Genomic DNA, 27,302 nt, shown 5'->3' on the forward strand with positions numbered 1-27,302 from the left:
TGATCAGAAGCGTAGTTTTCGAGATATATCGAGATATTTAAAAGTTCCGAAGCCGCACCAACATAATAGGGATACAGAAACACCGTGGCCCCTTTCTTTGAGATAACTCTGCACTAGTGCGAGCCGCAAATGCCACTTCCAGCTTAGCTGTGCAGAAGAAGAACAACAAGAAGAAGAAATATCTCGAAATATGTCCGTCAGGCCCCTTCCCTTGAGATAAATCTGCAAATATCTCGGAAACGAAGCGAGCTATGGCAAAATGTTAAGAGACGTTTTTTGTAGAGAATTAAGTTTCCTACTTTTTATGTTCTATGACATTTTTTGATCAGATGCGTAGTTCTCGAGATATATCAAGATATTTAAAAGTTCCGAACCCGCACCAACATAATAGAGATACAGAAACACCGTGGCCCCTTTCTTTGAGATAACTCTGCACTATTGCGAGCTGCAAATGCCACTTCCAGCTTAGCTGTGCAGAGGAAGAACAACAAGAAGAAGAAATATCTCGAAATATGTCCGTCAGGCCAGTTCCTTTGAGCTGAATCTGCAAATATCTCGGAAACGAAGCGAGCTATGGCAAAATGTTAAGAGACGTTGTTTATAGAGAATTATGTTTCCTACAATTTATGTTCTATGATATTTTTTGATCAGAAGCGTAGTTTTCGAGATATATCGAGATATTTAAAAGTTCCTAAGCCGCACCAACATAATAGGGATACAGAAACACCGTGGCCCCTTTCTTTGAGATAACTCTGCACTAGTGCGAGCCGCAAATGCCACTTCCAGCTTAGCTGTGCAGAAGAAGAACAACAAGAAGAAGAAATATCTCGAAATATGTCCGTCAGGCCCCTTCCCTTGAGATATATCTGCAAATATCTCGGAAACGAAGCGAGCTATGGCAAAATGTTAAGAGACCTTTTTTGTAGAGAATTGTGTTTCCTACAATTTATGTTCTATGATATTTTTTGATCAGAAGCGTAGCTTTCGAGATATATCGAGATATTTAAAAGTTCCGAAGCCGCACCAACATAATAGGGATACAGAAACACCGTGGCCCCTTTCTTTGAGATAACTCTGCACTATTGCGAGCTGCAAATGCCACTTCCAGCTTAGCCGTGCAGAGGAAGAACAACAAGAAGAAGAAATATCTCGAAATATGTCCGTCAGGCCAGTTCCTTTGAGCTGAATCTGCAAATATCTCGGAAACGAAGCGAGCTATGGCAAAATGTTAAGAGACGTTGTTTATAGAGAATTATGTTTCCTACAATTTATGTTCTATGATATTTTTTGATCAGAAGCGTAGTTTTCGAGATATATCGAGATATTTAAAAGTTCCGAAGCCGCACCAACATAATAGGGATACAGAAACACCGTGGCCCCTTTCTTTGAGATAACTCTGCACTAGTGCGAGCCGCAAATGCCACTTCCAGCTTAGCTGTGCAGAAGAAGAACAACAAGAGGAAGAAATATCTCGAAATATGTCCGTCAGGCCCCTTCCCTTGAGATAAATCTGCAAATATCTCGGAAACGAAGCGAGCTATGGCAAAATGTTAAGAGACCTTTTGTGTAGAGAATTGAGTTTCCTACTTTTTATCTTCTATGATATTTTTTGATCAGATGCGTAGTTCTCGAGATATATCAAGATATTTAAAAGTTCCGAAGCCGCACCAACATAATAGAGATACAGAAACACCGTGGCCCCTCTCTTTGAGATAACTCTGCACTATTGCGAGCTGGAAATGCCACTTCCAGTTTAGCTGTGCAGAAGAAGAACAACAAGAAGAAGAAATATCTCGAAATATGTCCGTTAGGCCCCTTCCCTTGAGATAAATCTGCAAATATCTCGGAAACGAAGCGAGCTATGGCAAAATGTTAAGAGACCTTTTTTGTAGAGAATTAAGTTTCCTACTTTTTATGTTCTACGATATTTTTTGATCAGATGCGTAGTTCTCGAGATATATCAAGATATTTAAAAGTTCCGAAGCCGCACCAACATAATAGAGATACAGAAACACCGTGGCCCCTTTCTTTGAGATAACTCTGCACTGTTGCGAGCTGTAAATGCCACTTCCAGCTTAGCTGTGCAGAAGAAGAATAACAAGAAGAAGAAATATCTCGAAATATGTCCGTCAGGCCCCTTCCCTTGAGATATATCTGCAAATATCTCGGAAACGAAGCGAGCTATGGCAAAATGTTAAGAGACCTTTTTTGTAGAGAATTATGTTTCCTACAATTTAGGTTCTATGATATTTTTTGATCAGAAGCGTAGTTTTCGAGATATATCGAGATATTTAAAAGTTCCGAAGCCGCACCAACATAATAGGGATACAGAAACACCGTGGCCCCTTTCTTTGAGATAACTCTGCACTAGTGCGAGCCGCAAATGCCACTTCCAGCTTAGCTGTGCAGAAGAAGAACAACAAGAAGAAGAAATATCTCGAAATATGTCCGTCAGGCCCCTTCCCTTGAGATAAATCTGCAAATATCTCGGAAACGAAGCGAGCTATGGCAAAATGTTAAGAGACCTTTTTTGTAGAGAATTAAGTTTCCTACTTTTTATCTTCTATGATATTTTTTGATCAGATGCGTAGTTCTCGAGATATATCAAGATATTTAAAAGTTCCGAAGCCGCACCAACATAATAGAGATACAGAAACACCGTGGCCCCTCTCTTTGAGATAACTCTGCACTATTGCGAGCTGGAAATGCCACTTCCAGTTTAGCTGTGCAGAAGAAGCACAACAAGAAGAAGAAATATCTCGAAATATGTCCGTTAGGCCCCTTCCCTTGAGATAAATCTGCAAATATCTCGGAAACGAAGCGAGCTATGGCAAAATGTTAGGAGACCTTTTTTGTAGAGAATTAAGTTTCCTACTTTTTATGTTCTATGATATTTTTTGATCAGATGCGTAGTTCTCGAGATATATCAAGATATTTAAAAGTTCCGAAGCCGCACCAACATAATAGAGATACAGAAACACCGTGGCCCCTTTCTTTGAGATAACTCTGCACTGTTGCGAGCTGTAAATGCCACTTCCAGCTTAGCTGTGCAGAAGAAGAACAACAAGAAGAAGAAATATCTCGAAATATGTCCGTTAGGCCCCTTCCCTTGAGATAAATCTGCAAATATCTCGGAAACGAAGCGAGCTATGGCAAAATGTTAGGAGACCTTTTTTGTAGAGAATTAAGTTTCCTACTTTTTATGTTCTATGATATTTTTTGATCAGATGCGTGGTTCTCGAGATATATCAAGATATTTAAAAGTTCCGAAGCCGCACCAACATAATAGAGATACAGAAACACCGTGGCCCCTTTCTTTGAGATAACTCTGCACTGTTGCGAGCTGTAAATGCCACTTCCAGCTTAGCTGTGCAGAAGAAGAACATCAAGAAGAAGAAATATCTCGAAATATGTCCGTCAGGCCCCTTCCCTTGAGATATATCTGCAAATATCTCGGAAACGAAGCGAGCTATGGCAAAACGTTAAGAGACCTTTTTCGTAGAGAATTATGTTTCCTACAATTTATGTTCTATGATATTTTTTGATCAGAAGCGTAGTTTTCGAGATATATCGAGATATTTAAAAGTTCCGAAGCCGCACCAACATAATAGAGATACAGAAACACCGTGGCCCCTTTCTTTGAGATAACTCTGCACGATTGCGAGCTGGAAATGCCACTTCCAGTTTAGCTGTGCAGAAGAAGAACAACAAGAAGAAGAAATATCTCGAAATATGTCCGTCAGGCCCCTTCCCTTGAGATATATCTGCAAATATCTCGGAAAGGAAGCGAGCTATGGCAAAATGTTAAGAGACGTTTTTTATAGAGAATTATGTTTCCTACAATTTATGTTCTATGATATTTTTTGATCAGAAGCGTAGTTTTCGAGATATATCGAGATATTTAAAAGTTCCGAAGCCGCACCAACATAATAGGGATACAGAAACACCGTGGCCCCTTTCTTTGAGATAACTCTGCACTAGTGCGAGCCGCAAATGCCACTTCCAGCTTAGCTGTGCAGAAGAAGAACAACAAGAAGAAGAAATATCTCGAAATATGTCCGTCAGGCCCCTTCCCTTGAGATATATCTGCAAATATCTCGGAAACGAAGCGAGCTATGGCAAAATGTTAAGAGACCTTTTTTGTAGAGAATTATGTTTCCTACAATTTATGTTCTATGATATTTTTTGATCAGAAGCGTAGTTTTCGAGATATATCGAGATATTTAAAAGTTCCGAAGCCGCAACAACATAATAGAGATACAGAAACTCCGTGGCCCCTTTCTTTGAGATAACTCTGCACTAGTGCGAGCCGCAAATGCCACTTCCAGCTTAGCTGTGCAGAAGAAGAACAACAAGAAGAAGAAATATCTCGAAATATGTCCGTCAGGCCCCTTCCCTTGAGATAAATCTGCAAATATCTCGGAAACGAAGCGAGCTATGGCAAAATGTTAAGAGACCTTTTTTGTAGAGAATTAAGTTTCCTACTTTTTATGTTCTATGATATTTTTTGATCAGATGCGTAGTTCTCGAGATATATCAAGATATTTAAAAGTTCCGAAGCCGCACCAACATAATAGGGATACAGAAACACCGTGGCCCCTTTCTTTGAGATAACTCTGCACTAGTGCGAGCCGCAAATGCCACTTCCAGCTTAGCTGTGCAGAAGAAGAACAACAAGAGGAAGAAATATCTCGAAATATGTCCGTCAGGCCCCTTCCCTTGAGATAAATCTGCAAATATCTCGGAAACGAAGCGAGCTATGGCAAAATGTTAAGAGACCTTTTGTGTAGAGAATTGAGTTTCCTACTTTTTATCTTCTATGATATTTTTTGATCAGATGCGTAGTTCTCGAGATATATCAAGATATTTAAAAGTTCCGAACCCGCACCAACATAATAGAGATACAGAAACACCGTGGCCCCTTTCTTTGAGATAACTCTGCACTATTGCGAGCTGCAAATGCCACTTCCAGCTTAGCTGTGCAGAGGAAGAACAACAAGAAGAAGAAATATCTCGAAATATGTCCGTCAGGCCAGTTCCTTTGAGCTGAATCTGCAAATATCTCGGAAACGAAGCGAGCTATGGCAAAATGTTAAGAGACGTTGTTTATAGAGAATTATGTTTCCTACAATTTATGTTCTATGATATTTTTTGATCAGAAGCGTAGTTTTCGAGATATATCGAGATATTTAAAAGTTCCGAAGCCGCACCAACATAATAGAGATACAGAAACACCGTGGCCCCTTTCTTTGAGATAACTCTGCACGATTGCGAGCTGGAAATGCCACTTCCAGTTTAGCTGTGCAGAAGAAGAACAACAAGAAGAAGAAATATCTCGAAATATGTCCGTCAGGCCCCTTCCCTTGAGATATATCTGCAAATATCTCGGAAACGAAGCGAGCTATGGCAAAATGTTAAGAGACGTTTTTTATAGAGAATTATGTTTCCTACAATTTATGTTCTATGATATTTTTTGATCAGAAGCGTAGTTTTCGAGATATATCAAGATATTTAAAAGTTCCGAAGCCGCACCAACATAATAGGGATACAGAAACACCGTGGCCCCTTTCTTTGAGATAACTCTGCACTAGTGCGAGCCGCAAATGCCACTTCCAGCTTAGCTGTGCAGAAGAAGAACAACAAGAAGAAGAAATATCTCGAAATATGTCCGTCAGGCCCCTTCCCTTGAGATAAATCTGCAAATATCTCGGAAACGAAGCGAGCTATGGCAAAATGTTAAGAGACCTTTTTTGTAGAGAATTAAGTTTCCTACAATTTATGTTCTACGATATTTTTTGATCAGAAGCGTAGTTTTCGAGATATATCGAGATATTTAAAAGTTCCGAAGCCGCACCAACATAATAGAGATACAGAAACACCGTGGCCCCTTTCTTTGAGATAACTCTGCACGATTGCGAGCTGGAAATGCCACTTCCAGTTTAGCTGTGCAGAAGAAGAACAACAAGAAGAAGAAATATCTCGAAATATGTCCGTCAGGCCCCTTCCCTTGAGATAAATCTGCAAATATCTCGGAAACGAAGCGAGCTATGGCAAAATGTTAAGAGACCTTTTTTGTAGAGAATTAAGTTTCCTACTTTTTATGTTCTATGATATTTTTTGATCAGAAGCGTAGTTTTCGAGATATATCGAGATATTTAAAATTTCCGAAGCCGCACCAACATAATAGAGATACAGAAACACCGTGGCCCCTTTCTTTGAGATAACTCTGCACGATTGCGAGCTGGAAATGCCACTTCCAGTTTAGCTGTGCAGAAGAAGAACAACAAGAAGAAGAAATATGTCGAAATATGTCCGTCAGGCCCCTTCCCTTGAGATATATCTGCAAATATCTCGGAAACGAAGCGAGCTATGGCAAAATGTTAAGAGACGTTTTTTATAGAGAATTATGTTTCCTACAATTTATGTTCTATGATATTTTTTGATCAGAAGCGTAGTTTTCGAGATATATCAAGATATTTAAAAGTTCCGAAGCCGCACCAACATAATAGAGATACAGAAACACCGTGGCCCCTTTCTTTGAGATAACTCTGCACTAGTGCGAGCCGCAAATGCCACTTCCAGCTTAGCTGTGCAGAAGAAGAACAACAAGAAGAAGAAATATCTCGAAATATGTCCGTCAGGCCCCTTCCCTTGAGATAAATCTGCAAATATCTCGGAAACGAAGCGAGCTATGGCAAAATGTTAAGAGACCTTTTTTGTAGAGAATTAAGTTTCCTACTTTTTATGTTCTATGATATTTTTTGATCAGATGCGTAGTTCTCGATATATATCAAGATATTTAAAAGTTCCGAAGCCGCACCAACATAATAGAGATACTGAAACACCGTGGCCCCTTTCTTTGAGATAACTCTGCACTATTGCGAGCTGCAAATGCCACTTCCAGCTTAGCTGTGCAGAAGAAGAACAACAAGAACAAGAAATATCTCGAAATATGTCCGTCAGGCCCCTTCCCTTGAGATAAATCTGCAAATATCTCGGAAACGAAGCGAGCTATGGCAAAATGTTAAGAGACCTTTTTTGTAGAGAATTATGTTTCCTACTTTTTATGTTCTATGATATTTTTTGATCAGATGCGTAGTTCTCGAGATATATCAAGATATTTAAAAGTTCCGAAGCCGCACCAACATAATAGAGATACAGAAACACCGTGGCCCCTTTCTTTGAGATAACTCTGCACTATTGCGAGCTGCAAATGCCACTTCCAGCTTAGCTGTGCAGAGGAAGAACAACAAGAAGAAGAAATATCTCGAAATATGTCCGTCAGGCCAGTTCCTTTGAGCTGAATCTGCAAATATCTCGGAAACGAAGCGAGCTATGGCAAAATGTTAAGAGACGTTTTTTGTAGAGAATTATGTTTCCTACAATTTATGTTCTATGATATTTTTTGATCCGAAGCGTAGTTTTCGAGATATATCGAGATATTTAAAAGTTCCGAAGCCGCACCAACATAATAGGGATACAGAAACACCGTGGCCCCTTTCTTTGAGATAACTCTGCACTAGTGCGAGCCGCAAATGCCACTTCCAGCTTAGCTGTGCAGAAGAAGAACAACAAGAAGAAGAAATATCTCGAAATATGTCCGTCAGGCCCCTTCCCTTGAGATAAATCTGCAAATATCTCGGAAACGAAGCGAGCTATGGCAAAATGTTAAGAGACCTTTTTTGTAGAGAATTAAGTTTCCTACTTTTTATCTTCTATGATATTTTTTGATCAGATGCGTAGTTCTCGAGATATATCAAGATATTTAAAAGTTCCGAAGCCGCACCAACATAATAGAGATACAGAAACACCGTGGCCCCTCTCTTTGAGATAACTCTGCACTATTGCGAGCTGGAAATGCCACTTCCAGTTTAGCTGTGCAGAAGAAGCACAACAAGAAGAAGAAATATCTCGAAATATGTCCGTTAGGCCCCTTCCCTTGAGATAAATCTGCAAATATCTCGGAAACGAAGCGAGCTATGGCAAAATGTTAGGAGACCTTTCTTGTAGAGAATTAAGTTTCCTACTTTTTATGTTCTATGATATTTTTTGATCAGATGCGTAGTTCTCGAGATATATCAAGATATTTAAAAGTTCCGAAGCCGCACCAACATAATAGAGATACAGAAACACCGTGGCCCCTTTCTTTGAGATAACTCTGCACTGTTGCGAGCTGTAAATGCCACTTCCAGCTTAGCTGTGCAGAAGAAGAACAACAAGAAGAAGAAATATCTCGAAATATGTCCGTCAGGCCCCTTCCCTTGAGATATATCTGCAAATATCTCGGAAACGAAGCGAGCTATGGCAAAACGTTAAGAGACCTTTTTCGTAGAGAATTATGTTTCCTACAATTTATGTTCTATGATATTTTTTGATCAGAAGCGTAGTTTTCGAGATATATCGAGATATTTAAAAGTTCCGAAGCCGCACCAACATAGTAGAGATACAGAAACACCGTGGCCCCTTTCTTTGAGATAACTCTGCACGATTGCGAGCTGGAAATGCCACTTCCAGTTTAGCTGTACAGAAGAAGAACAACAAGAAGAAGAAATATCTCGAAATATGTCCGTCAGGCCCCTTCCCTTGAGATAAATCTGCAAATATCTCGGAAACCAAGCGAGCTATGGCAAAATGTTAAGAGACCTTTTTTGTAGAGAATTAAGTTTCCTACTTTTTATGTTCTATGATATTTTTTGATCAGATGCGTAGTTCTCGAGATATATCAAGATATTTAAAAGTTCCGAAGCCGCACCAACATAATAGAGATACAGAAACACAGTGGCCCCTTTCTTTGAGATAACTCTGCACTATTGCGAGCTGCAAATGCCACTTCCAGCTTAGCTGTGCAGAAGAAGAACAACAAGAAGAAGAAATATCTCGAAATATGTCCGTCAGGCCCCTTCCCTTGAGATAAATCTGCAAATATCTCGGAAACGAAGAGAGCTATGGCAAAATGTTAAGAGACCTTTTTTGTAGAGAATTAAGTTTCCTACAATTTATGTTCTATGATATTTTTTGATCAGAAGCGTAGTTTTCGAGATATATCGAGATATTTAAAAGTTCCGAAGCCGCACCAACATAATAGGGATACAGAAACACCGTGGCCCCTTTCTTTGAGATAACTCTGCACTAGTGCGAGCCGCAAATGCCACTTCCAGCTTAGCTGTGCAGAAGAAGAACAACAAGAAGAAGAAATATCTCGAAATATGTCCGTCAGGCCCCTTCCCTTGAGATATATCTGCAAATATCTCGGAAACGAAGCGAGCTATGGCAAAATGTTAAGAGACCTTTTTTGTAGAGAATTATGTTTCCTACAATTTATGTTCTATGATATTTTTTGATCAGAAGCGTAGTTTTCGAGATATATCGAGATATTTAAAAGTTCCGAAGCCGCAACAACATAATAGAGATACAGAAACACCGTGGCCCCTTTCTTTGAGATAACTCTGCACTAGTGCGAGCCGCAAATGCCACTTCCAGCTTAGCTGTGCAGAAGAAGAACAACAAGAAGAAGAAATATCTCGAAATATGTCCGTCAGGCCCCTTCCCTTGAGATAAATCTGCAAATATCTCGGAAACGAAGTGAGCTATGGCAAAATCTTTAGAGACCTTTCTTGTAGAGAATTAAGTTTCCTACTTTTTATCTTCTATGATATTTTTTGATCAGATGCGTAGTTCTCGAGATATATCAAGATATTTAAAAGTTCCGAAGCCGCACCAACATAATAGAGATACAGAAACACCGTGGCCCCTCTCTTTGAGATAACTCTGCACTATTGCGAGCTGCAAATGCCACTTCCAGCTTAGCTGTGCAGAAGAAGAACAACAAGAAGAAGAAATATCTCTAAATATGTCCGTCAGGCCCCTTCCCTTGAGATAAATCTGCAAATATCTCGGAAACGAAGCGAGCTATGGCAAAATGTTAAGAGACGTTTTTTGTAGAGAATTATGTTTCCTACAATTTATGTTCTATGATATTTTTTGATCAGAAGCGTAGTTTTCGAGATATATCGAGATATTTAAAAGTTCCGAAGACGCACCAACATAATAGAGATACAGAAACACCGTGGCCCCTTTCTTTGAGATAACTGTGCACTAGTGCGAGCCGCAAATGCCACTTCCACCTTAGCTGTGCAGAAGAAGAACAACAAGAAGAAGAAATATCTCGAAATATGTCCGTCAGGCCCCTTCCCTTGAGATATATCTGCAAATATCTCGGAAACGAAGCGAGCTATGGCAAAATGTTAAGAGACCTCTTTCGTAGAGAATTAAGTTTCCTACTTTTCATGTTCTATGATATTTTTTGATCAGATGCGTAGTTCTCGAGATATATCAAGATATTTAAAAGTTCCGAAGCCGCACCAACATAATAGAGATACAGAAACACCGTGGCCCCTTTCTTTGAGATAAGTCTGCACTAGTGCGAGCCGCAAATGCCACTTCCAGCTTAGCTGTGCAGAAGAAGAACAACAAGAAGAAGAAATATCTCGAAATATGTCCGTCAGGCCCCTTCCCTTGAGATAAATCTGCAAATATCTCGGAAACAAAGCGAGCTATGGCAGAATGTTAAGAGACGTTTTTTGTAGAGAATTATGTTTCCTACAATTTATGTTCTATGATATTTTTTGATCAGAAGCGTAGTTCTCGAGATATATCGAGATATTTAAAGGTTCCGAAGCCGCACCAACATAATAGGGATACAGAAACACCGTGGCCCCTTTCTTTGAGATAACTCTGCACTAGTGCGAGCCGCAAATGCCACTTCCAGCTTAGCTGTGCAGAAGAAGAACAACAAGAAGAAGAAATATCTCGAAATATGTCCGTCAGGCCCCTTCCCTTGAGATAAATCTGCAAATATCTCGGAAACGAAGCGAGCTATGGCAAAATGTTAAGAGACCTTTTTTGTAGAGAATTATGTTTCCTACAATTTATGTTCTATGATATTTTTTGATCAGAAGCGTAGTTTTCGAGATATATCGAGATATTTAAAAGTTCCGAAGCCGCACCAACATAATAGAGATACAGAAACACCGTGGCCCCTTTCTTTGAGATAACTCTGCACTAGTGCGAGCCGCAAATGCCACTTCCAGCTTAGCTGTGCAGAAGAAGAACAACAAGAAGAAGAAATATCTCGAAATATGTCCGTCAGGCCCCTTCCCTTGAGATAAATCTGCAAATATCTCGGAAACGAAGCGAGCTATGGCAAAATGTTAAGAGACCTTTTTTGTAGACAATTAAGTTTCCTACTTTTTATGTTCTATGATATTTTTTGATCAGATGCGTAGTTCTCGAGATATATCAAGATATTTAAAAGTTCCGAAGCCGCACCAACATAATAGAGATACAGAAACACAGTGGCCCCTTTCTTTGAGATAACTCTGCACTATTGCGAGCTGCAAATGCCACTTCCAGCTTAGCTGTGCAGAAGAAGAACAACAAGAAGAAGAAATATCTCGAAATATGTCCGTCAGGCCCCTTCCCTTGAGATATATCTGCAAATATCTCGGAAACGAAGCGAGCTACGGCAAAATGTTAAGAGACCTTTTTTGTAGAGAATTATGTTTCCTACAATTTATGTTCTATGATATTTTTTGATCAGAAGCGTAGTTTTCGAGATATATCGAGATATTTAAAAGTTCCGAAGCCGCAACAACATAATAGAGATACAGAAACACCGTGGCCCCTTTCTTTGAGATAACTCTGCACTAGTGCGAGCCGCAAATGCCACTTCCAGCTTAGCTGTGCAGAAGAAGAACAACAAGAAGAAGAAATATCTCGAAATATGTCCGACAGGCCCCTTCCCTTGAGATAAATCTGCAAATATCTCGGAAACGAAGCGAGCTATGGCAAAATGTTAAGAGACCTTTTTTGTAGAGAATTAAGTTTCCTACTTTTTATGTTCTATGATATTTTTTGATCAGATGCGTAGTTCTCGAGATATATCAAGATATTTAAAAGTTCCGAAGCCGCACCAACATAATAGAGATACAGAAACACCGTGGCCCCTCTCTTTGAGATAACTCTGCACTATTGCGAGCTGCAAATGCCACTTCCAGCTTAGCTGTGCAGAAGAAGAACAACAAGAAGAAGAAATACCTCGAAATATGTCCGTCAGGCCCCTTCCCTTGAGATAAATCTGCAAATATCTCGGAAACGAAGCGAGCTATGGCAAAATCTTTAGAGACCTTTCTTGTAGAGAATTAAGTTTCCTACTTTTTATCTTCTATGATATTTTTTGATCAGATGCGTAGTTCTCGAGATATATCAAGATATTTAAAAGTTCCGAAGCCGCACCAACATAATAGAGATACAGAAACACCGTGGCCCCTCTCTTTGAGATAACTCTGCACTATTGCGAGCTGCAAATGCCACTTCCAGCTTAGCTGTGCAGAAGAAGAACAACAAGAAGAAGAAATATCTCTAAATATGTCCGTCAGGCCCCTTCCCTTGAGATAAATCTGCAAATATCTCGGAAACGAAGCGAGCTATGGCAAAATCTTTAGAGACCTTTCTTGTAGAGAATTAAGTTTCCTACTTTTTATCTTCTATGATATTTTTTGATCAGATGCGTAGTTCTCGAGATATATCAAGATATTTAAAAGTTCCGAAGCCGCACCAACATAATAGAGATACAGAAACACCGTGGCCCCTCTCTTTGAGATAACTCTGCACTATTGCGAGCTGCAAATGCCACTTCCAGCTTAGCTGTGCAGAAGAAGAACAACAAGAAGAAGAAATATCTCTAAATATGTCCGTCAGGCCCCTTCCCTTGAGATAAATCTGCAAATATCTCGGAAACGAAGCGAGCTATGGCAAAATCTTTAGAGACCTTTCTTGTAGAGAATTAAGTTTCCTACTTTTTATGTAGTATGATATTTTTTGATCAGATGCGTAGTTCTCGAGATATATCAAGATATTTAAAAGTTCCGAAGCCGCACCAACATAATAGAGATACAGAAACACCGTGGCCCCTTTCTTTGAGATAACTCTGCACTATTGCGCGCTGCAAATGCCACTTCCAGCTTAGCTGTGCAGAAGAAGAACAACAAGAAGAAGAAATATCTCGAAATATGTCCGTCAGGCCCCTTCCCTTGAGATAAATCTGCAAATATCTCGGAAACGAAGCGAGCTATGGCAAAATGTTAAGAGACCTTTTTTGTAGAGAATAATGTTTCCTACAATTTACGTTCTATGATATTTTTTGATCAGAAGCGTAGTTTTCGAGATATATCGAGATATTTAAAAGTTCCGAAGCCGCACCAACATAATAGAGATACAGAAACACCGTGGCCCCTTTCTTTGAGATAACTCTGCACTATTGCGACCTGCAAATGCCACTTCCAGCTCAGCTGTGCAGAAGAAGAACAACAAGAAGAAGAAATATCTCGAAATATGTCCGTCAGGCCCCTTCCCTTGAGATAAATCTGCAAATATCTCGGAAACGAAGAGAGCTATGGCAAAATGTTAAGAGACCTTTTTTGTAGAGAATTATGTTTCCTACAATTTATGTTCTATGATATTTTTTGATCAGAAGCGTAGTTTTCGAGATATATCGAGATATTTAAAAGTTCCGAAGACGCACCAACATAATAGAGATACAGAAACACCGTGGCCCCTTTCTTTGAGATAACTGTGCACTAGTGCGAGCCGCAAATGCCACTTCCACCTTAGCTGTGCAGAAGAAGAACAACAAGAAGAAGAAATATCTCGAAATATGTCCGTCAGGCCCCTTCCCTTGAGATATATCTGCAAATATCTCGGAAACGAAGCGAGCTATGGCAAAATGTTAAGAGACCTCTTTCGTAGAGAATTAAGTTTCCTACTTTTCATGTTCTATGATATTTTTTGATCAGATGCGTAGTTCTCGAGATATATCAAGATATTTAAAAGTTCCGAAGCCGCACCAACATAATAGAGATACAGAAACACCGTGGCCCCTTTCTTTGAGATAAGTCTGCACTAGTGCGAGCCGCAAATGCCACTTCCAGCTTAGCTGTGCAGAAGAAGAACAACAAGAAGAAGAAATATCTCGAAATATGTCCGTCAGGCCCCTTTCCTTGAGATAAATCTGCAAATATCTCGGAAACGAAGCGAGCTATGGCAAAATGTTAAGAGACCTTTTTTGTAGATAATTATGTTTCCTACAATTTATGTTCTATGATATTTTTTGATCAGAAGCGTAGTTCTCGAGATATATCGAGATATTTGAAAGTTCCGAAGCCGCACCAACATAATAGGGATACAGAAACACCGTGGCCCCTTTCTTTGAGATAACTCTGCACTAGTGCGAGCCGCAAATGCCACTTCCAGCTTAGCTGTGCAGAAGAAGAACAACAAGAAGAAGAAATATCTCGAAATATGTCCGTCAGGCCCCTTCCCTTGAGATAAATCTGCAAATATCTCGGAAACGAAGCGAGCTATGGCAGAATGTTGAGAGACGTTTTTTGTAGAGAATTATGTTTCCTACAATTTATGTTCTATGATATTTTTTGATCAGAAGCGTAGTTCTCGAGATATATCGAGATATTTAAAGGTTCCGAAGCCGCACCAACATAATAGGGATACAGAAACACCGTGGCCCCTTTCTTTGAGATAACTCTGCACTAGTGCGAGCCGCAAATGCCACTTCCAGCTTAGCTGTGCAGAAGAAGAACAACAAGAAGAAGAAATATCTCGAAATATGTCCGTCAGCCCCTTCCCTTGAGATAAATCTGCAAATATCTCGGAAACGAAGAGAGCTATGGCAAAATGTTAAGAGACCTTTTTTGTAGAGAATTAAGTTTCCTACTTTTCATGTTCTTGAATATTTTTTGATCAGATGCGTAGTTCTCGAGATATATCAAGATATTTAAAAGTTCCGAAGCCGCACCAACATAATAGAGATACAGAAACACCGTGGGCCCTTTCTTTGAGATAAGTCTGCACTAGTGCGAGCCGCAAATGCCACTTCCAGCTTAGCTGTGCAGAAGAAGAACAACAAGAAGAAGAAATATCTCGAAATATGTCCGTCAGGCCCCTTTCCTTGAGATAAATCTGCAAATATCTCGGAAACGAAGCGAGCTATGGCAAAATGTTAAGAGACCTTTTTTGTAGAGAATTAAGTTTCCTACTTTTTATGTTCTATGATATTTTTTGATCAGATGCGTAGTTCTCGAGATATATCAAGATATTTAAAAGTTCCGAAGCCGCACCAACATAATAGAGATACAGAAACACCGTGGCCCCTCTCTTTGAGATAACTCTGCACTATTGCGAGCTGCAAATGCCACTTCCAGCTTAGCTGTGCAGAAGAAGAACAACAAGAAGAAGAAATATCTCTAAATATGTCCGTCAGGCCCCTTCCCTTGAGATAAATCTGCAAATATCTCGGAAACGAAGCGAGCTATGGCAAAATCTTTAGAGACCTTTCTTGTAGAGAATTAAGTTTCCTACTTTTTATGTAGTATGATATTTTTTGATCAGATGCGTAGTTCTCGAGATATATCAAGATATTTAAAAGTTCCGAAGCCGCACCAACATAATAGAGATACAGAAACACCGTGGCCCCTTTCTTTGAGATAACTCTGCACTATTGCGCGCTGCAAATGCCACTTCCAGCTTAGCTGTGCAGAAGAAGAACAACAAGAAGAAGAAATATCTCGAAATATGTCCGTCAGGCCCCTTCCCTTGAGATAAATCTGCAAATATCTCGGAAACGAAGCGAGCTATGGCAAAATCTTTAGAGACCTTTCTTGTAGAGAATTAAGTTTCCTACTTTTTATCTTCTATGATATTTTTTGATCAGATGCGTAGTTCTCGAGATATATCAAGATATTTAAAAGTTCCGAAGCCGCACCAACATAATAGAGATACAGAAACACCGTGGCCCCTCTCTTTGAGATAACTCTGCACTATTGCGAGCTGCAAATGCCACTTCCAGCTTAGCTGTGCAGAAGAAGAACAACAAGAAGAAGAAATATCTCTAAATATGTCCGTCAGGCCCCTTCCCTTGAGATAAATCTGCAAATATCTCGGAAACGAAGCGAGCTATGGCAAAATCTTTAGAGACCTTTCTTGTAGAGAATTAAGTTTCCTACTTTTTATGTAGTATGATATTTTTTGATCAGATGCGTAGTTCTCGAGATATATCAAGATATTTAAAAGTTCCGAAGCCGCACCAACATAATAGAGATACAGAAACACCGTGGCCCCTTTCTTTGAGATAACTCTGCACTATTGCGCGCTGCAAATGCCACTTCCAGCTTAGCTGTGCAGAAGAAGAACAACAAGAAGAAGAAATATCTCGAAATATGTCCGTCAGGCCCCTTCCCTTGAGATAAATCTGCAAATATCTCGGAAACGAAGCGAGCTATGGCAAAATGTTAAGAGACCTTTTTTGTAGAGAATAATGTTTCCTACAATTTACGTTCTATGATATTTTTTGATCAGAAGCGTAGTTTTCGAGATATATCGAGAAATTTAAAAGTTCCGAAGCCGCACCAACATAATAGAGATACAGAAACACCGTGGCCCCTTTCTTTGAGATAACTCTGCACTATTGCGACCTGCAAATGCCACTTCCAGCTCAGCTGTGCAGAAGAAGAACAACAAGAAGAAGAGATATCTCGAAATATGTCCGTCAGGCCCCTTCCCTTGAGATAAATCTGCAAATATCTCGGAAACGAAGAGAGCTATGGCAAAATGTTAAGAGACCTTTTTTGTAGAGAATTAAGTTTCCTACTTTTCATGTTCTATGATATTTTTTGATCAGATGCGTAGTTCTCGAGATATATCAAGATATTTAAAAGTTCCGAAGCCGCACCAACATAATAGAGATACAGAAACACCGTGGCCCCTTTCTTTGAGATAACTCTGCACTATTGCGCGCTGCAAATGCCACTTCCAGCTTAGCTGTGCAGAAGAAGAACAACAAGAAGAAGAAATATCTCGAAATATGTCCGTCAGGCCCCTTCCCTTGAGATAAATCTGCAAATATCTCGGAAACGAAGCGAGCTATGGCAAAATGTGAAGAGACCTTTTTTGTAGAGAATTAAGTTTCCTACTTTTTATGTTCTATGATATTTTTCGATCAGAGGCGTAGTTCTCGAGATATATCAAGATATTTAAAAGTTCCGAAGCCGCACCAACATAATAGAGATACAGAAACACCGTGGCCCCTTTCTTTCAGATAACTCTGCACTATTGCGAGCTGCAAATGCCACTTCCAGCTTAGCTGTGCAGAGGAAGAACAACAAGAAGAAGAAATATCTCGAAATATGTCCGTCAGGCCAGTTCCTTTGAGCTGAATCTGCAAATATCTCGGAAACGAAGCGAGCTATGGCAAAATGTTAAGAGACGTTTTTTGTAGAGAATTATGTTTCCTACAATTTATGTTCTATGATATTTTTTGATCAGAAGCGTAGTTTTCGAGATATATCGAGATATTTAAAAGTTCCGAAGACGCACCAACATAATAGAGATACAGAAACACCGTGGCCCCTTTCTTTGAGATAACTCTGCACTAGTGCGAGCCGCAAATGCCACTTCCAGCTTAGCTGTGCAGAAGAAGAACAACAAGAAGAAGAAATATCTCGAAATATGTCCGTCAGGCCCCTTCCCTTGAGATAAATCTGCAAATATCTCGGAAACGAAGCGAGCTATGGCAGAATGTTGAGAGACGTTTTTTGTAGAGAATTATGTTTCCTACAATTTATGTTCTATGATATTTTTTGATCAGAAGCGTAGTTCTCGAGATATATCGAGATATTTAAAGGTTCCGAAGCCGCACCAACATAATAGGGATACAGAAACACCGTGGCCCCTTTCTTTGAGATAACTCTGCACTAGTGCGAGCCGCAAATGCCACTTCCAGCTTAGCTGTGCAGAAGAAGAACAACAAGAAGAAGAAATATCTCGAAATATGTCCGTCAGCCCCTTCCCTTGAGATAAATCTGCAAATATCTCGGAAACGAAGAGAGCTATGGCAAAATGTTAAGAGACCTTTTTTGTAGAGAATTAAGTTTCCTACTTTTCATTTTCTATGATATTTTTTGATCAGATGCGTAGTTCTCGAGATATATCAAGATATTTAAAAGTTCCGAAGCCGCACCAACATAATAGAGATACAGAAACACCGTGGCCCCTCTCTTTGAGATAACTCTGCACTATTGCGAGCTGGAAATGCCACTTCCAGTTTAGCTGTGCAGAAGAAGAACAACGAGAAGAAGAAATATCTCGAAATATGTCCGTTAGGCCCCTTCCCTTGAGATAAATCTGCAAATATCTCGGAAACGAAGCGAGCTATGGCAAAATGTTAAGAGACCTTTTTTGTAGAGAATTATGTTTCCTACGATTTATGTTCTATGATATTTTTTGATCAGAAGCGTAGTTCTCGAGATATATCGAGATATTTAAAAGTTCCGAAGCCGCACCAACATAATAGGGATACAGAAACACCGTGGCCCCTTTCTTGGAGATAACTCTGCACTAGTGCGAGCCGCAAATGCCACTTCCAGCTTAGCTGTGCAGAAGAAGAACAACAAGAAGAAGAAATATCTCGAAATATGTCCGTCAGGCCCCTTCCCTTGAGATATATCTGCAAATATCTCGGAAAGGAAGCGAGCTATGGCAAAATGTTAAGAGACCTTTTTTGTCGAGAATTATGTTTCCTACAATTTATGTTCTATGATATTTTTTGATCAGACGCGTAGTGGTCGAGATATATCGAGATATTTAAAAGTTCCGAAGCCGCACCAACATAATAGAGATACAGAAACACCGTGGCCCCTTTCTTTGAGATAACTCTGCACGATTGCGAGCTGGAAATGCCACTTCCAGTTTAGCTGTGCAGAAGAAGAACAACAAGAAGAAGAAATATCTCGAAATATGTCCGTCAGGCCCCTTCCCTTGAGATAAATCTGCAAATATCTCGGAAACGAAGCGAGCTATGGCAAAATGTTAAGAGACCTTTTTTGTAGAGAATTAAGTTTCCTACTTTTTATGTTCTATGATATTTTTCGATCAGAGGCGTAGTTCTCGAGATATATCAAGATATTTAAAAGTTCCGAAGCCGCACCAACATAATAGAGATACAGAAACACCGTGGCCCCTTTCTTTGAGATAACTCTGCACTAGTGCGAGCCGCAAATGCCACTTCCAGCTTAGCTGTGCAGAAGAAGAACAACAAGAAGAAGAAATATCTCGAAATATGTCCGTCAGGCGCCTTCCCTTGAGATAAATCTGCAAATATCTCGGAAACGAAGCGAGCTATGGCAAAATGTTAAGAGACCTTTTTTGTAGAAAATTAGGTTTCCTACTTTTTATGTTCTATGATATTTTTTGATCAGATGCGTAGTTCTCGAGATATATCAAGATATTTAAAAGTTCCGAAGCCGCACCAACATAATAGAGATACAGAAACACCGTGGCCCCTTTCTTTGAGATAACTCTGCACTAGTGCGAGCCGCAAATGCCACTTCCAGCTTAGCTGTACAGAAGAAGAACAACAAGAAGAAGAAATATCTCGAAATATGTCCGTCAGGCCCCTTCCCTTGAGATAAATATGCAAATATCTCGGAAACGAAGCGAGCTATGGCAAAATGTTAAGAGACCTTTTTTGTACAGAATTATGTTTCCTACTTTTTATGTTGTATGATATTTTTTGATCAGATGCATAGTTCTCGAGATATATTAAGATATTTAAAAGTTCCGAAGCCGCACCAACATAATAGAGATACAGAAACACCGTGGCCCCTTTCTTTGAGATAACTCTGCACTATTGCGAGCTGTAAATGCCACCTCCAGCTTAGCTGTGCAGAAGAAGAACAACAAGAAGAAGAAATATCTCGAAATATGTCCGTCAGGCCCCTGCCCTTGAGATATATCTGCAAATATCTCGGAAACGAAGCGAGCTATGGCAAAATGTTAAGAGACCTTTTTTGTAGAGAATTATGTTTCCTACAATTTATGTTCTATGATATTTTTTGATCAGATGCGTAGTTCTCGAGATATATCAAGATATTTAAAAGTTCCGAAACCGCACCAACATAATAGAGATACAGAAACACCGTGGCCCCTTTCTTTGAGATAACTCTGCACTATTGCGAGCTGCAAATGCCACTTCCAGCTTAGCTGTGCAGAGGAAGAACAACAAGAAGGAGAAGTATCTCGAAATATGTCCGTCAGGCCCGTTCCTTTGAGCTGAATCTGCAAATATCTCGGAAACGAAGCGAGCTATGGCAAAATGTTAAGAGACGTTTTTTGTAGTGAATTATGTTTCCTACAATTTATGTTCTATGATATTTTTTGATCAGAAGCGTAGTTTTCGAGATATATCGAGATATTTAAAAGTTCCGAAGCCGCACCAACATAATAGAGATACAGAAACACCGTGGCTCCTTTCTTTGAGATAACTCTGCACTAGTGCGAGCCGCAAATGCCACTTCCAGCTTAGCTGTGCAGAAGAAGAACAACAAGAAGAAGAAATATCTCGAAATATGTCCGTCAGGCCCCTTCCCTTGAGATAAATCTGCAAATATCTCGGAAACGAAGCGAGCTATGGCAAAATGTTAAGAGACCTTTTTTGTAGAGAATTAAGTTTCCTACTTTTTATGTTCTATGATATTTTTCGATCAGAGGCGTAGTTCTCGAGATATATCAAGATATTTAAAAGTTCCGAAGCCGCACCAACATAATAGAGATACAGAAACACCGTGGCCCCTTTCTTTGAGATAACTCTGCACGATTGCGAGCTGGAAATGCCACTTCCAGTTTAGCTGTGCAGAAGAAGAACAACAAGAAGAAGAAATATCTCGAAATATGTCCATCAGGACCCTTCCCTTGAGATAAATCTGCAAATATCTCGGAAACGAAGCGAGCTATGGCAAAATGTTAAGAGACCTTTTTTGTAGAGAATTATGTTTCCTACAATTTGTGTTCTATGATATTTTTTGATCAGAAGCGTAGTTTTCGAGATATATCGAGATATTTAAAAGTTGCGAAGCCGCACCAACATAATAGAGATACAGAAACACCGTGGCCCCTTTCTTTGGGATAACTCTGCACTATTGCGAGCTGGAAATGCCACTTCCAGTTTAGCTGTGCAGAAGAAGAACAACAAGAAGAAGAAATATCTCGAAATATGTCCGTCAGGACCCTTCCCTTGAGATAAATCTGCAAATATCTCGGAAACGAAGAGAGCTATGGCAAAATGTTAAGAGACCTTTTTTGTAGAGAATTAAGTTTCCTACTTTTTATGTTCTATGATATTTTTTGATCAGATGCGCAGTTCTCGAGATATATCAAGATATTTAAAAGTTCCGAAGCCGCACCAACATAATAGAGATACAGAAACACCGTGGCCCCTTTCTTTGAGATAACTCTGCACTATTGCGAGCTGCAAATGCCACTTCCAGCTTAGCTGTGCAGAAGAAGAACAACAAGAAGAAGAAATATCTCGAAATATGTCCGTCAGGCCCCTTCCCTTGAGATATATCTGCAAATATCTCGGAAACGAAGCGAGCTATGGCAAAATGTTAAGAGACCTTTTTTGTAGAGAATTAAGTTTCCTACTTTTTATGTTCTATGATATTTTTTGATCAGATGCGCAGTTCTCGAGATATATCAAGATATTTAAAAGTTCCGAAGCCGCAGCAACATAATAGAGATACAGAAACACCGTGGCCACTTTCTTTGAGATAACTCTGCACTATTGCGAGCTGCAAATGCCACGTCCAGCTCAGCTGTGCAGAAGAAGAACAACAAGAAGAAGAAATATCTCGAAATATGTCCGTCAGGCCCCTTCCCTTGAGATAAATCTGCAAATATCTCGGAAACGAAGAGAGCTATGGCAAAATGTTAAGAGACCTTTTTTGTAGAGAATTAAGTTTCCTACTTTTTATGTTCTATGATATTTTTTGATCAGATGCGCAGTTCTCGAGATATATCAAGATATTTAAAAGTTCCGAAGCCGCACCAACATAATAGAGATACAGAAACACCGTGGCCCCTTTCTTTGAGATAACTCTGCACTATTGCGAGCTGCAAATGCCACTTCCAGCTTAGCTGTGCAGAAGAAGAACAACAAGAAGAAGAAATATCTCGAAATATGTCCGTCAGGCCCCTTCCCTTGAGATATATCTGCAAATATCTCGGAAACGAAGCAAGCTATGGCAAAATGTTAAGAGACCTTTTTTGTAGAGAATTATGTTTCCTACAAGCTATGTTCTATGGTATTTTTTGATCAGAAGTGTAGTTTTCGAGATATATCGAGATATTTAAAAGTTCCGAAGCCGCACCAACATAATAGAGATACAGAAACACGTGGCCCCTTTCTTTGAGATAACTCTGCACTATTGCGAGCTGCAAATGCCACTTCCAGCTTAGCTGTGCAGAAGAAGAACAACAAGAAGAAGAAATATCTCGAAATATGTCCGTCAGGCCCCTTCCCTTGAGATAAATCTGCAAATATCTCGGAAACGAAGCGAGCTATGGCAAAATGTTAAGAGACCTTATTTGTAGAGAATTAAGTTTCCTACTTTTTATGTTCTATGATATTTTTTGATCAGATGCGTAGTTCTCGAGATATATCGAGATATTTAAAAGTTCCGAAGCCGCACCAACATAATAGAGATACAGAAACACCGTGGCCCCTTTCTTTGAGATAACTCTGCACTATTGCGAGCTGCAAATGCCACTTCCAGCTTAGCTGTGCAGAAGAAGAACAACAAGAAGAAGAAATATCTCGAAATATGTCCGTCAGGCCCCTTCCCTTGAGATAAATCTGCAAATATCTCGGAAACGAAGCGAGCTATGGCAAAATGTTAAGAGACCTTTTTTGTAGAGAATTAAGTTTCCTACTTTTTATGTTCTATGATATTTTTTGATCTGATGCGTAGTTCTCGAGATATATCAAGATATTTAAAAGTTCCGAAGCCGCACCAACATAATAGAGATACAGAAACGCCGTGGCCCCTTTCGTTGAGATAACTCTGCACTAGTGCGAGCCGCAAATGCCACTTCCAGCTTAGCTGTGCAGAAGAAGAACAACAAGAAGAAGAAATATCTCGAAATATGTCCGTCAGGCCCCTTCCCTTGAGATAAATCTGCAAATATCTCGGAAACGAAGCGAGCTATGGCAAAATGTTAAGAGACCTTTTTTGTAGAGAATTATGTTTCCTACAATTTATGTTCTACGATATTTTTTGATCAGAAGCGTAGTTTTCGAGATATATCGAGATATTTAAAAGTTCCGAAGCCGCACCAACATAATAGAGATACAGAAACACCGTGGCCCCTTTCTTTGAGATAACTCTGCACTAGTGCGAGCAGCAAATGCCACTTCCAGCTAGGCTGTGCAGAAGAAGAACAACAAGAAGAAGAAATATCTCGAAATATGTCCGTCAGGCCCCTTCCCTTGAGATAAATCTGCAAATATCTCGGAAACGAAGCGAGCTATGGCAAAATGTTAAGAGACCTTTTTTGTAGAGAATTAAGTTTCCTACTTTTTATGTTCTATGATATTTTTTGAGCAGATGCGTAGTTCTCGAGATATATCGAGATATTTAAAAGTTCCGAAGCCGCACCAACATAATAGGGATACAGAAACACCGTGGCCCCCTTCTTTGAGATAACTCTGCACTAGTGCGAGCCGCAAATGCCACTTCCAGCTTAGCTGTGCAGAAGAAGAACAACAAGAAGAAGAAATATCTCGAAATATGTCCGTCAGGCCCCTTCCCTTGAGATATATCTGCAAATATCTCGGAAACGAAGCGAGCTATGGCAAAATGTTAAGAGACCTTTTTTGTAGAGAATTAAGTTTCCTACTTTTTATGTTCTATGATATTTTTTGATCAGATGCGTAGTTCTCGAGATATATCAAGATATTTAAAAGTTCCGAAGCCGCACCAACATAATAGAGATACAGAAACACCGTGGCCCCTTTCTTTGAGATAACTCTGCACTATTGCGAGCTGTAAATGCCACTTCCAGCTTAGCTGTGCAGAAGAAGAACAACAAGAAGAAGAAATATCTCGAAATATGTCCGTCAGGCCCCTTCCCTTGAGATATATCTGCAAATATCTCGGAAACGAAGCGAGCTATGGCAAAATGTTGAGAGACCTTTTTTGTAGAGAATTAAGTTTCCTACGTTTTATGTTCTATGATATTTTTTGATCAGATGCGTAGTTCTCGAGATATATCAAGATATTTAAAAGTTCCGAAGCCGCACCAACATAATAGAGATACAGAAACACCGTGGCCCCTTTCTTTGAGATAACTCTGCACTATTGCGAGCTGCAAATGCCACTTCCAGCTTAGCTGTGCAGAAGAAGAACAACAAGAAGAAGAAATATCTCGAAATATGTCCGTCAGGCCCCTTCCCTTGAGATAAATCTGCAAATATCTCGGAAACGAAGAGAGCTATGGCAAAATGTTAAGAGACCTTTTTTGTAGAGAATTAAGTTTCCTACTTTTTATGTTCTATGATATTTTTTGATCTGATGCGTAGTTCTCGAGATATATCAAGATATTTAAAAGTTCCGAAGCCGCACCAACATAATAGAGATACAGAAACACCGTGGCCCCTTTCTTTGAGATTACTCTGCACTATTGCGAGCTGTAAATGCCACTTCCAGCTTAGCTGTGCAGAAGAAGAACAACAAGAAGAAGAAATATCTCGAAATATGTCCGTCAGGCCCCTTCCCTTGAGATATATCTGCAAATATCTCGGAAACGAAGCGAGCTATGGCAAAATGTTAAGAGACCTTTTTTGTAGAGAATTAAGTTTCCTACTTTTTATGTTCTATGATATTTTTTGATCAGAAGCGTAGTTTTCGAGATATATCGAGATATTTAAAAGTTCCGAAGCCGCACCAACATAATAGGGATACAGAAACACCGTGGCCCCTTTCTTTGAGATAACTCTGCACTGTTGCGAGCTGTAAATGCCACTTCCAGCTTAGCTGTGCAGAAGAAGAACAACAAGAAGAAGAAATATCTCGAAATATGTCCGTCAGGCCCCTTCCCTTGAGATAAATCTGCAAATATCTCGAAAACGAAGAGAGCTATGGCAAAATGTTAAGAGACCTTTTTTGTAGAGAATTAAGTTTCCTACTTTTTATGTTCTATGATATTTTTTGATCTGATGCGTAGTTCTCGAGATATATCAAGATATTTAAAAGTTCCGAAGCCGCACCAACATAATAGAGATACAGAAACACCGTGGCCCCTTTCGTTGAGATAACTCTGCACTAGTGCGAGCCGCAAATGCCACTTCCAGCTTAGCTGTGCAGAAGAAGAACAACAAGAAGAAGAAATATCTCGAAATATGTCCGTCAGGCCCCTTCCCTTGAGATAAATCTGCAAATATCTCGGAAACGAAGCGAGCTATGGCAAAATGTTAAGAGACGTTTTTTGTAGAGAATTATGTTTCCTACAATTTATGTTCTACGATATTTTTTGATCAGAAGCGTAGTTTTCGAGATATATCGAGATATTTAAAAGTTCCGAAGCCGCACCAACATAATAGGGATACAGAAACACCGTGGCCCCTTTCGTTGAGATAACTCTGCACTAGTGCGAGCCGCAAATGCCACTTCCAGCTTAGCTGTGCAGAAGAAGAACAACAAGAAGAAGAAATATCTCGAAATATGTCCGTCAGGCCCCTTCCCTTGAGATAAATCTGCAAATATCTCGGAAACGAAGCGAGCTATGGCCAATTGTTAAGAGACCTTTTTTGTAGAGAATTAAGTTTCCTACTTTTTATGTTCTATGATATTTTTTGATCAGATGCGTAGTTCTCGAGATATATCGAGATATTTAAAAGTTCCGAAGCCGCACCAACATAATAGGGATACAGAAACACCGTGGCCCCTTTCTTTGAGATAACTCTGCACTAGTGCGAGCCGCAAATGCCACTTCCAGCTTAGCTGTGCAGAAGAAGAACAACAAGAAGAAGAAATATCTCGAAATATGTCCGTCAGGCCCCTTCCCTTGAGATAAATCTGCAAATATCTCGGAAACGAAGCGAGCTATGGCCAATTGTTAAGAGACCTTTTTTGTAGAGAATTAAGTTTCCTACTTTTTATGTTCTATGATATTTTTTGATCAGATGCGTAGTTCTCGAGATATATCAAGATATTTAAAAGTTCCGAAGCCGCACCAACATAATAGAGATACAGAAACACCGTGGCCCCTTTCTTTGAGATAACTCTGCACTGTTGCGAGCTGTAAATGCCACTTCCAGCTTAGCTGTGCAGAAGAAGAACAACAAGAAGAAGAAATATCTCGAAATATGTCCGTCAGGCCCCTTCCCTTGAGATAAATCTGCAAATATCTCGGAAACGAAGCGAGCTATGGCAAAATGTTAAGAGACCTTTTTTGTAGAGAATTAAGTTTCCTACTTTTTATGTTCTATGATATTTTTTGAGCAGATGCGTAGTTCTCGAGATATATCGAGATATTTAAAAGTTCCGAAGCCGCACCAACATAATAGGGATACAGAAACACCGTGGCCCCTTTCTTTGAGATAACTGCACTAGTGCGAGCCGCAAATGCCACTTCCAGCTTAGCTGTGCAGAAGAAGAACAACAAGAAGAAGAAATATCTCGAAATATGTCCGTCAGGCCCCTTCCCTTGAGATATATCTGCAAATATCTCGGAAACGAAGCGAGCTATGGCAAAATGTTAAGAGACCTTTTTTGTAGAGAATTAAGTTTCCTACTTTTTATGTTCTATGATATTTTTTGATCAGATGCGTAGTTCTCGAGATATATCAAGATATTTAAAAGTTCCGAAGCCGCACCAACATAATAGAGATACAGAAACACCGTGGCCCCTTTCTTTGAGATAACTCTGCACTATTGCGAGCTGTAAATGCCACTTCCAGCTTAGCTGTGCAGAAGAAGAACAACAAGAAGAAGAAATATCTCGAAATATGTCCGTCAGGCCCCTTCCCTTGAGATATATCTGCAAATATCTCGGAAACGAAGCGAGCTATGGCAAAATGTTGAGAGACCTTTTTTGTAGAGAATTAAGTTTCCTACAATTTATGTTCTATGATATTTTTTGATCAGAAGCGTAGTTTTCGAGATATATCGAGATATTTAAAAGTTCCGAAGCCGCACCAACATAATAGGGATACAGAAACACCGTGGCCCCTTTCTTTGAGATAACTCTGCAGTATTGCGAGCTGTAAATGCCACTTCCAGCTTAGCTGTGCAGAAGAAGAACAACAAGAAGAAGAAATATCTCGAAATATGTCCGTCAGGCCCCTTCCCTTGAGATAAATCTGCAAATATCTCGGAAACGAAGAGAGCTATGGCAAA

The sequence above is a fragment of the Osmia lignaria genome, unplaced genomic scaffold (genome assembly GCF_051020975.1).
Source record: "Osmia lignaria lignaria isolate PbOS001 unplaced genomic scaffold, iyOsmLign1 scaffold0007, whole genome shotgun sequence".
NCBI classification, from domain to species: Eukaryota; Metazoa; Arthropoda; class Insecta; order Hymenoptera; family Megachilidae; genus Osmia; species Osmia lignaria.